This window comes from Hordeum vulgare, chromosome 5H, assembly GCF_904849725.1.
Source record: "Hordeum vulgare subsp. vulgare chromosome 5H, MorexV3_pseudomolecules_assembly, whole genome shotgun sequence".
NCBI lineage: Eukaryota > Viridiplantae > Streptophyta > Magnoliopsida > Poales > Poaceae > Hordeum > Hordeum vulgare.
In genome coordinates, this window is record NC_058522.1 from 5,262,863 (window position 1) to 5,273,243 (window position 10,381).

General features: G+C 44.4%; 1 pseudogene; it reads left to right on the forward strand.

Annotated features, from left to right (window-relative positions):
- Positions 1 to 3,846: 3,846 nt before the first annotated feature.
- On the forward strand, positions 3,847 to 4,313 carry LOC123396145 (annotated as a pseudogene).
- Positions 4,314 to 10,381: the final 6,068 nt, after the last annotated feature.

Below are 10,381 nucleotides of genomic sequence, written 5' to 3' on the forward strand. Positions count from 1 at the left end.
TAGTTGCAATAGAAATGCATGTTTAGGTGTGTTTTGATTGCTCTCAAGTTGCTAGAAATAGTGCTGATTTAGAGGAGCTGAAATATTTCTAAGTCTGGAATCTGTTATATTTTGTTGCTGTCTTGTCTTGCTTGCATCTTGTGATCTGTAGCTCTTTTGAGGTTGGTCCAATGGAGTTAGTTGTACCCCTTGTGTTTCTCTAGCATGCTGTAAATTTTCATGCCATTTGGAGTCCTGTAGCTATAGGTTTTGCTGCTGACAACATTGCTTCAGATCAAAAACTGCACTTTCATGAGGTGTAATTTTCACTAAGTCTGAAATAGTGTGTGAGATGCCGTTTTGCGTCTTCTTGTCCTAGTGATCCTTGCTGTCATACTAGTTGTTGTTAGTTGTTCGTAGTAGTGCTTCTTGCCCTCTTCCGTGCCATGCCTTGCTTGAGCATATCGGAGTTGTGTAGCCGTAGTTGTGGGGCGTAGAAAATGCTATGTGGCTGATTTTGGCAGATTGTAGTGATTTCTTGTTTTGCTCGTAGTTTTTGATCCGTAGCTCCGATTTGATCATGTCCTACATGGAACTTGCTTAGAATCTCGTGTAGTTTCATTCCCTCTTGCTGGTTTTATGTTTTGAAGTGCTCGTAGGCGCCGTTGCATACATATTGTATTCATGCCCTCATATCTTGCGATGCTTGTAACTTTTGATCCGTAGCTCCGTTGGAGATGTTCTTTATGTGTAGATTGCTTGCCTTGATGCGTAGAATCACGTGAACCTATTTGTTTTGCTGTTTAACAACCAATTAAATGCATTAGTTCAGATCTGGACATAATTGTAAATTAACTTGTGAGATCGTTTCGGAGGTGCTATATGACATTTCCGACCTCATTTAAAATGTCTAGATAGGTAGTTTAATTACCCTTCACCTCTTGCATGTTTGACAACATTAATATTGCCGTGTAATTAACTGGGAGTGAATTAAATAACTCATATGTGGAGTTTCGTCAATATGCAACTCGTTGCATATTGGACTTCACTTAATGTGTAGTATTTGATTGTGTGAATTGTCTTGCCGTGTCTTGCACGTATTCAGCTGCTCATGCATCATATGTGTTGTGCATCGTGTGGTGAATTCCGTGTGTTGATTTGTGTTTCCGGTTTGCTTCGTCTCGTTAGAGTTCCGCGGCGTGCCGGATTGTGAGGACCCGTTCGACTACATCGGTTTGTCTGCTTCATGGAGTCATTCTTCTTCCAAGCGGGATCTCAGGCAAGATGACCATTTCCCCAGATACCATTACTATCATTGCCATGCTAGTTTTATCGGTTCTACCGATTATGTCTCGTTGCCTACCACATGTTAATTATCAGCCTCTCAACAATGCCATGAAACCTTCAACCTGTTCAACCTAGCAAACCACTGATTGGCTATGTTACTGCTTGCTTAACCCTGTTGATAGCGTTGCTAGTTGCAGGTGCAGTTGCTTCCATGTGATAACATGGGTTCCTTGTTATATCACCCTATTAATGCTATTTAATTTAATGCACCTATATACTTGGTAAAAGGTGGAAGGCTCGGCCTTTCTAGCCTGGTGTTTTGTTCCACCTTTGCCCCCTTAGTTTCGGCTACAGGTGTTATGTTTCATAAACGAGCGCTCCTAACACGATCGGGGTTGTTATGGGGACCCCCTTGATAATTCGTTTTAGATTAAAGCTGGTCCGACAAGGCCCAACATTGGTACTACATTTTCCCAACATAATAACTTGTTAATACTGAAAGCATAGGGCGTCATGAACCCGAGGAGTAATTTTACATAATACAGGGGGGCCAGTGTTGTTGGTGCTGGTCCAAAACTAGAGCCGTTTGCGGGGCCAACCCGGGGCAACTCGGGAGATTTCTATCAGGCCACCGTACGCTGTGCTTATCCGTCGTGTCCTGAGAATGAGATACGCGGCTCCTATCGGGATTGTCGACACGCCGGGCGGCCTTGCTGGATTAGTTTTACCTTTGACGAGATATCTTGTGCATCGGGATTCCGGTGATGCTTTGGGTAATCTCAGAGTTGAGGTTTTCCACTAGGGAATCCGACGAGATCACGAGCTTCGTGATTGAGGATTTCTATGCGGCTTGTGGTAATTTGTGATGGACTAGTTGGAGCACCCCTGCAGGGTTAAATCTTTTGGAAAGCCGTGCCCGCGGTTATGTGGCAACGTGGAAACTTTGTTTAACACTGGTTCTAGATAACTTGAAGTTAACTTAATTAAAATATGCCAACTGTGTGCGTAACCGTGACTGTCTCTTTCGTGAGTTCCTTCTCCGATCGTGGACATGGTGGGGTTATCTTTGACGTAGGTAGGTGTTCAGGATCATTCATTTGATCATCAGTAGTTCACGTCCGTTATGCGTAGATCTTCCCCCTCTTATTTCTTGTACTCGTAAGTTTAGCCACCAAATATATGCCTAGCCGCTGCTGCAACCTCACCACTTAACCAAACCTCACCCATTAAGCTTTGCTAGTCTTGATACCTTTGGAAATGAGATTGCTGAGTCCCCTGTGGCTCACAGATTACTACAACACCAGTTGTAGGTACAGGTAAAGTTTACTTGACGCGAGCGCGTTGATTGTTCATTTGGAGTTGCTTCTTCTTCTTCTTCTTCTTCGATCTAGGATGGGTTCCAGGCCGGCAGCCTGGGATAGCAAGGATGGACGTCGTTTCATTTTCTCGTTTGTTTTCCTTTGTAGTCGGACCCTGCACTTCTTCATGATGTTTATGTAATGTACTGCTGTGACTCTGATGTAGCTTGTGGCGAGTGTAAGCCAACTCTCTTTATATATCTCTTCTTTTCAGTACATGTACTTGTGACGATATCCATTCTTGCGACACGACGAGATGCGCTTCTATCCCTGACGAGACCTTCGTGCCAAATTGAGGATAGGGTCGCATCTTGGGCGTGACACCCCAGCAGCAGGACGGGAGAGGCAGCTCCACCGCCATGTCTGGGGCCACCTCCCCGGCTTCCACCGTCGACGGGAGCCGCCTCGCTGCCTAAGCCTCGGAAGCCAGATGTGGTCGAGCCAGCCCAATGGTGACATGCCTCTGCGCAGCCCACCGCGCCCACAAGAGTGACCATTCCCCGCGCAGCCGCCACCGCGTCATCGTGCCATGCTGGCAGCATCGTCGCGTCCAGTCACTGCCCGTTGCCGACAGCCGCGCCTGCCAACCTCGCTCGTGAGGGAAGGATGCCCAGCCGCCGCCGATGTCGACCGGGCTTTGACCGGTGGCGGCGAGGAGGTACAGGAAGGAGGGGGGGGGGGCGCTAGGGTTTCACTCAACATTTGTTCAGCCAATTTGGTTGATGGCCTAGTAGGATTTGTGATGCATGAAGCTCATTTTCCTTCGTCTTTTTCATTGCCCTTGGAGCAGCCATGTGGCATTTTATCTATTGAACTTTACTCAACTCAAATGATGAACTTCGACACTTCAAAATCATTACTAAAAGGTTGTGCATATCACTTGATGTACAGGCCGAGGGCGTTCCTCTCTTTTTGATAAAAAAACATCAACAAACACACAACGAGTCTCTTAAGCACATCTAACTCTTCAAAGTTCAAGATTTATACGAAGATAGACTATTAGGCACGTAAAATAAATCACATATATTGGTCATGCATCCGTACATGCTAGGATCTAAAGCTAGTATGTACCTACATATTGGTTGTTCAGCTGCTGTTGGCGGCGCGTTGGTGGCGGGGCGTGCCGGCGAGCACTCAGGAGGTGACGGCTGCATCGCGCGCTCGTGTCTCTCCCGGGTGCTCGCATGGGGGGGGGGGGGGGGGGGCGCTCGGGGACGCTCCTATGATGTCCGGTGGTCGATCTGTCCCAGATTTAGCCGTCGGGGCCTCGTGCAGCACGGGGCTACCCTTCGGTGGCTGGTGCATCGCGGTCACCAGGGAGGGCGGCAACGCGGCCAGATCTGGGCCCAAATGTGGGCCTTGGTCCCTGGATTGCGGTTGGCGCGGTGGCGGGTGCGACACGTCGGCAGCTGGACGGATCCACATGGATTCGATCCTTGTCTATTCCATGACAGCACGGACAACTCCGGGGAAACCCTAGATCTTCTTGGGATCGAGCGATGACGGTGCTTTTGCATCGTAGCCCTTCTTCATGGCATCATTTTGGAGTTTGCTCTAGTTGAGGGCACCAATGACGCCGGCGGCGCATGCATGGTGGCATAACTACCGATGAAAATCGCGCCGACTAAGGTCATGGCGAACGATGGCGGCGTCTTCGATGTTGTTCCCTCATCGAGGCATCGTCGTTGAGTTTGCGTCATCAGGCTCGGGATGCTTCAGGGAAAACCCTAGATCTGGGTCTCCCGGATCGAACGATGATGGCGTTCGCAGTATTGCTTTTACTCTTCTCTTGGGGGCATCGTTTTGGAGCAAGTGATGGTTGGAGGGGACAAGAGGAGGATCAGTCTTGCATCGACCGTAGGATCGACGGTGGATCACGGCGGCATGTCGTTGCGGAGTTTCGGCGATGGGTGTGTGTGGATGTACAGGTGCAGGATGGTGGCGACGATGGCAGGCCAGGCAAGGTCGATGCGTCAGTTCCTTCTCTGAAGATGGACCAGTGGAAGATGGCGGCGGCAGCGAGAGGGCGTCGGTCCGGTGTGGGACCCAATCCCGGTATGTGGCTGGGCTAGGGCATCCGGCTATAGATATTAGGGTTCCGTGCGATGTCTGTTTGTTATTAGGCCCAGATATTCGACACACTTTTATCAACGGGACAAGAGTAACAACAGGTGTTGCCTAGATGGCGGCTTCAGACTGATTAATGTATTACCTTGTATGATATTTATGAATAATTAATAAAATGACTGCATGCATCGTCGAGATGCAGAGGCCGGGGGTATATTCTCCGTTTAAAAAAAATAAGTATGTACATACATATGTTATCTGTATGACTGCATGGCAACACAATGTTTCTGAATATTTGAACTGTCGATCACATAGCGGCATGTCTTGAACAAGTTGAACAACATGGCCCTCTTTGCGATTGACACTGGACTAGTCATTTGATGAAGTTTTCACTATTTTGTGTTCTCTTTTTTGCAAGAGGAAACAAAACATGGAAATAGAATGATTACATGATTTTGCAGCGTGTATTCACATGATACAAAGAGGGAATAAAATGGTGCTTGCATGACTTGATGAACACTACTTGTCATTTTTACCTAACAAAATTACGTATAGCCCTATATATACCCCTCTTCCTTAGGAATTAGGATGTTAAAAGTGCAATGTTGTATCGTTAGTATGTTTCCCTCTACTCTAGTGTCCAATCTATGGGATACTCTGAAATGAAATATAGGAGGAAAACAAAACAAAGTGGTATTTCCTTGTACACTCATGCATTACCAAGAACCCCAGAATCGTCAAACCCAGCACGACCACAGCCACATTTCTATCCGTAGTGACGCTCGCCACCAACCATGCAGCCGCTGCAATGTTCGCCGCTGTATCCGGCAGCGCTGCCTCGCAGCCCTGCCATGCCCCATCCTTCCTCCCGCTCAAGCGTCACATAGTTTGCGACGCCCACGGAACCAACCTTTGCAATAACCTAGCCACAGACTATTGCGCAGCGTATAGCGGAGACCACGGCTTTCCTGGAGGGAAGCAGGGAAATGACAACATCCATGTCACCTCGTGAGTCCTCCTTTAGATGTTCATGGTCCCAAGCTTCGGCGTCCAGATTCCTATCGTCAAGGTTGGGACGATGTCTGCGGGTTCTCAAAGCCAAGTCGGAGGGTCGGAGTAATTCGAGCTTTGGGACCAAGACGCGAAAGTACCGAAGAGAAAACAACCCCAATCCCATCCGATGATGGTGCAGTTCACGTCCTTTGCTCTAGAGTGCCAATTTTAGTGCTTTTGATCTTATAAGGAATTGCTCTGCACCCCTGAGTATTGGAGTGCAGGCCAGTAGTTTGGGTCCGTCGGGTCAGAACGTGTATATGGCTACTTTCAAAACTACTTTATACCGTTTTAGTGGATTATATACGAAATTAGGATGTTTCTATGTTGGTTTTTCCTTCCCTGTTTTTCGAAGAGGAAAAAATGATTCAGGTCATGAAGTGCAACCTCGATTTCACTGAAAAGCCGCTGCAAAATAGCATCTCTGTAGTAAAAGCCGCTGCAAAAATAGCATCTCTATAGTAAAGCCGCTGCAAAATGTCATCTCTATCGTAAAAACGGCCGTTACATCTCGTCTCTTTCAGTATTGTGAGACGTGTCAGCTTATTAGCAAAACATGCAGTGCAGTTAACGAAGGCCAGCAATAACAGTCACGCGTTTGCACGCACGCACCAGGCGTGTTGTGTGCCTGGTTGAACAGTTGGGTTTCTATCTCTCTGCAGCCCTACCAAATGTTGACAACAGTTTCTCAAAAAATAGAAGAAGAAATGTTGATAAAATTTTGCCCAACGAATACATGATTCACGAGCCTTTGATTTGCCGATTATGTTGACACTTTAGGATCCAAACTTAAACCCAAATGCTAACGAACTAATGAAAGCAATCACACAAGACTCGATCAGAGCCGTCCGCTCACTCGCTGGTCTGTAAGTTGCCATCCATTCAGAAAACAATTTACACTAGCAGGTATGTCGAAGGTGGTATTGGTTCAGTCTCATCAGCTATAAGCAAATCAGCGCTTGAAGCAGGCGTGCAAATTGTAACAAATGCTGAGGTGCCTTTTCTCTTCCTGGGTTTTTCACAGAAATCATTAAATATGTAGTGTCATATCTATAATTCCGCGACCAATTTTTCGATTGGTATCTCTTGACTCACTTTCCCCACTATATTTATCTAGGTTTCTCAAGTAATGGTTGATGAAACTACTGGAAAGGTACAAGGCAGACTAATCAACAAATGTATGTATATTGTGCAGTTTATTTTTCTAGCTACTACATGAATGATTCAGAATCTGTAGGTAGGTTTGGTTGATGAAACATACTTGCAATCATCACTTCATTAGTTGTGTTATCAAATGCCACACCATATAAAACATTTGTGGTAAGAATCACCCTGTATGTGGAATGGTGTGAAGATTTGTTAGCATTAGTTTTGCAGGCATAATTAAAAAGTTGCTCCCTCCATCCCATAATGTAAGATGCTTTTTGATACTACACTAGTGTTAAAAAACGTCTTACATTATGAGACGGAGGGAGTATTTGTTAGCATTAGGTAGCACACGCCAAATTAGCACCTGGTTTCTTTTGCAGGTCCTTGTGCCTGCCAATACTCTTCCGGAGGAGTTCCTTTGTTCTATTAAAACAATAGACTATAGCTATGTAAGTACTTAGTTGCAAGCAAAAGTAGAGGAACTACATTGGTGGTGTGCATTCTTACAAATATTTATCTACACAATATATAGTGATAACCTTGTTCTTTTACTTGTATAGTTTATTCACTATCCTTTTATATTAACAAGGATGCCACAGTTTTCTCAAGTACCAAGAAGTCGTGATTTTGGGAAACAGACTATTCATTGCAATGCTAAATAGCATCTGAAAACGAAAATCTTTTATTGGGCCATGGTTCATCCGAGTCTACGCTCGATACCATTGATTTCTGGACACTGTTCATAAGGATCGGTGCATGATTGATTAAAAAATACATGGTAGGAAATGTTTGCATGTTAAACAATGCATGGCATGAAGTGTTGGATGGACTTGGCATGCATGGCATGAACCCACATGTAAAAGGATGTTGAATCGTACGGCGTGTAACATAGATTTGGCTGAACCATGGTCCTGAATCATCTGAAAATTCCTGCTTGTTGTCCACATTGACTTTCAGTAACCGGCTTGTAATGTTGATTGCTAACACGGATGACAAAAGGGATAAATGGTGCTGTTGAAACGCTGCCATAGTTTCGCTGTTGCAAAAACATCAACCCTGAGGGTGGCCCGGAGCACATGAGCACCATACACATTGGATCTAAAAGATACTTAAGTTAGGGAACATTTTCTACTTGTGCACATATATTTATCAACCGTTTTGATAGTTCTTCTGCATATCTGTGCACAAACAATAATTATCCATATGTTGTTTATTATGTTGGTCATGTTCATGGATAGCAGTGCAAGTAAAATGATCTCTTAATTCAACAATGTTCCTTGCTTGTCATGTCAACCTGATACATCGATTTGGTAACTTACATCTATGTATCGAAGAAGTTATGTTGTTGCTAGTACCTCAGGATAAAAAAGAGCACAGTCTAGCGATGCTAAGTAGTAGTTGTAGATGTTAGAATAATCCAAACAATTTTGAGTTTAGCTAGGATTACCCTGGTTACTTAGGCAAGTGTAGGCGTGTTGCTTTAGTTTGTCCAAGTCCTATTGCGTCCGTGTGTTGATAGATGTGCGTCGTATCCTACAGTATCTTAGTAGCCCTACCAAATGTTGACAAAAAATTCTCAAAATATAGAAGAAGAAATGTTGAAAAAAAATTGACCAACGAATCATGATTCACGAGCCCTTAATTTTCCAATTATGTGGACTTGTTGGGATCAAAACCTAAACCCAAATGCTAACAAACTGACGTTTGCCAGGAAGCAATCAGAGCCGTCTGTTCACTCGCTCTGTACTGTGCAGTTCATTTCTTTCTACTTCATGAATGATTCAGAATCTGTAGGTAGCTTTGGTTGATGGAACTTGCACTCGTCACTTCATCAGTTGTTTTATCAAATGCCACACTATATAAAACATTTGTGGTAAGAATCACTATGTATGTGCAATGGTGTGAAGATTTGTTAGCATAAGTTTTGCAAGCTGTCAGGCATACTTAAAAAGTACCTGCGAAATTGGCACCCGGTTTCTATTGCAGAACCTTTTGCCTGCCAGTACTCTTTCGGAGGAGTTCCTCTGTCCTATCAAAACAGCAGACTATATACTTCTTCCGTTTTTAAATATAAGTCTTTTTAGAGATTTTACTAGAAGACTACATACGGGATAAAATGAGTGAATCTATATTCTAAAATATGTCTATATATATCCGAATATAGTCTACTAGTGAAACCTCTAAACAGACTTATATTTAGGAATGGAGGGAGTATTTGTCTATACAATAGAGGAAATACTCCCTTCGTTCCTCAATATAAGTTTTTTTTAAAGATTCCACTAGAGGACTATATACAGAGCAAAATGAGTGAATATATAATCTAATGTATGTCTATATACATCTGTATGTAGTTTTCTAGTGGAAACTCTTAAAAGACTTGTATTTAGGAACAGAGGGAGTACATTGATGGTGTGCATGCTTCGAAATATTTTCCTATACAATATACAGTGGTAACCTTGTTGTTTTACTTGTATAGTTATATCCATTATCCGTGTGTTATATCAACAAGGATGCCAAAGTTTTCTCAAGTACCAAGAAATCATGATAGCCTTGTTCTTTTACTTGATGGTTGCTGGTGGTGGGCATTGCTTCAAGGCAAACCTTAGGATCTGGTCTTCCAGATTGGACGATGGTGGTACCGCGGTGCCGCTTTTTCTTGGGAGCATCGTTTGTGGAGGAGCGTTGGATGGCAGAGGCAGGAGGTGGAGCGGCTTCATCTTGCACAGAGTTTTGGTGAAGTTGTCAAGTCATGCCTGGCCGACAGGTGTTGTGCTGAGTCATGCCTGATTGGCGGGTGCTACGCACGACAGTTATTCCAGATTCTTCGCGTCTGAACGGATGAGCGCATGGTGGTGGCGTCGTTGGGAGCCGTGATGGTGTCGACGGATGTTTCGACTGCCAAGGATGATGCGGATCTCTCTCCTGAAGATGGGCCAGTGGGCCGATGATGATGCCGGCTTCTAAAACGTGTGGGTGCGCTTTAAGTCTGCTCCACCGTCTGTTGGTCCCGATATGTTATGTGGATGAATTGGCGACGACATCGATTTTAGATACGAGAGTGAGAGCACTCCACATTACCGAGTTTGTAGGTGTGAGTAGTAGCTTCGGATAGATTGATGTATGTTTTTGTCAGACTTTATGAAATAATTAATAAAGATGGCTGCATGCGTCGATTGATGCAAAGGCCGGGGGTTTAACTTTTTTTTTAAAAGGCATCTCAAAATTCCTGCTTGTTGTCCACATTGACTTTCAGGAACCGATTGTAATATTGATTGCTAACACGGATAACAATAAGGATAAGGATACATTATGCTGTTAAAACGCTGCCACAATTTCGCTGTTGCAAAAACATCAACCCTAAGGGTGGCCCGAAGCACATGAGCACCATACACATTGGATCTGAAAGGTACTTAAGTTCGGCAACATTTCCTACTTGTGCACATATATATTTATCAACTGTGTCGATAGTTCTTCTACATATCTGTGCA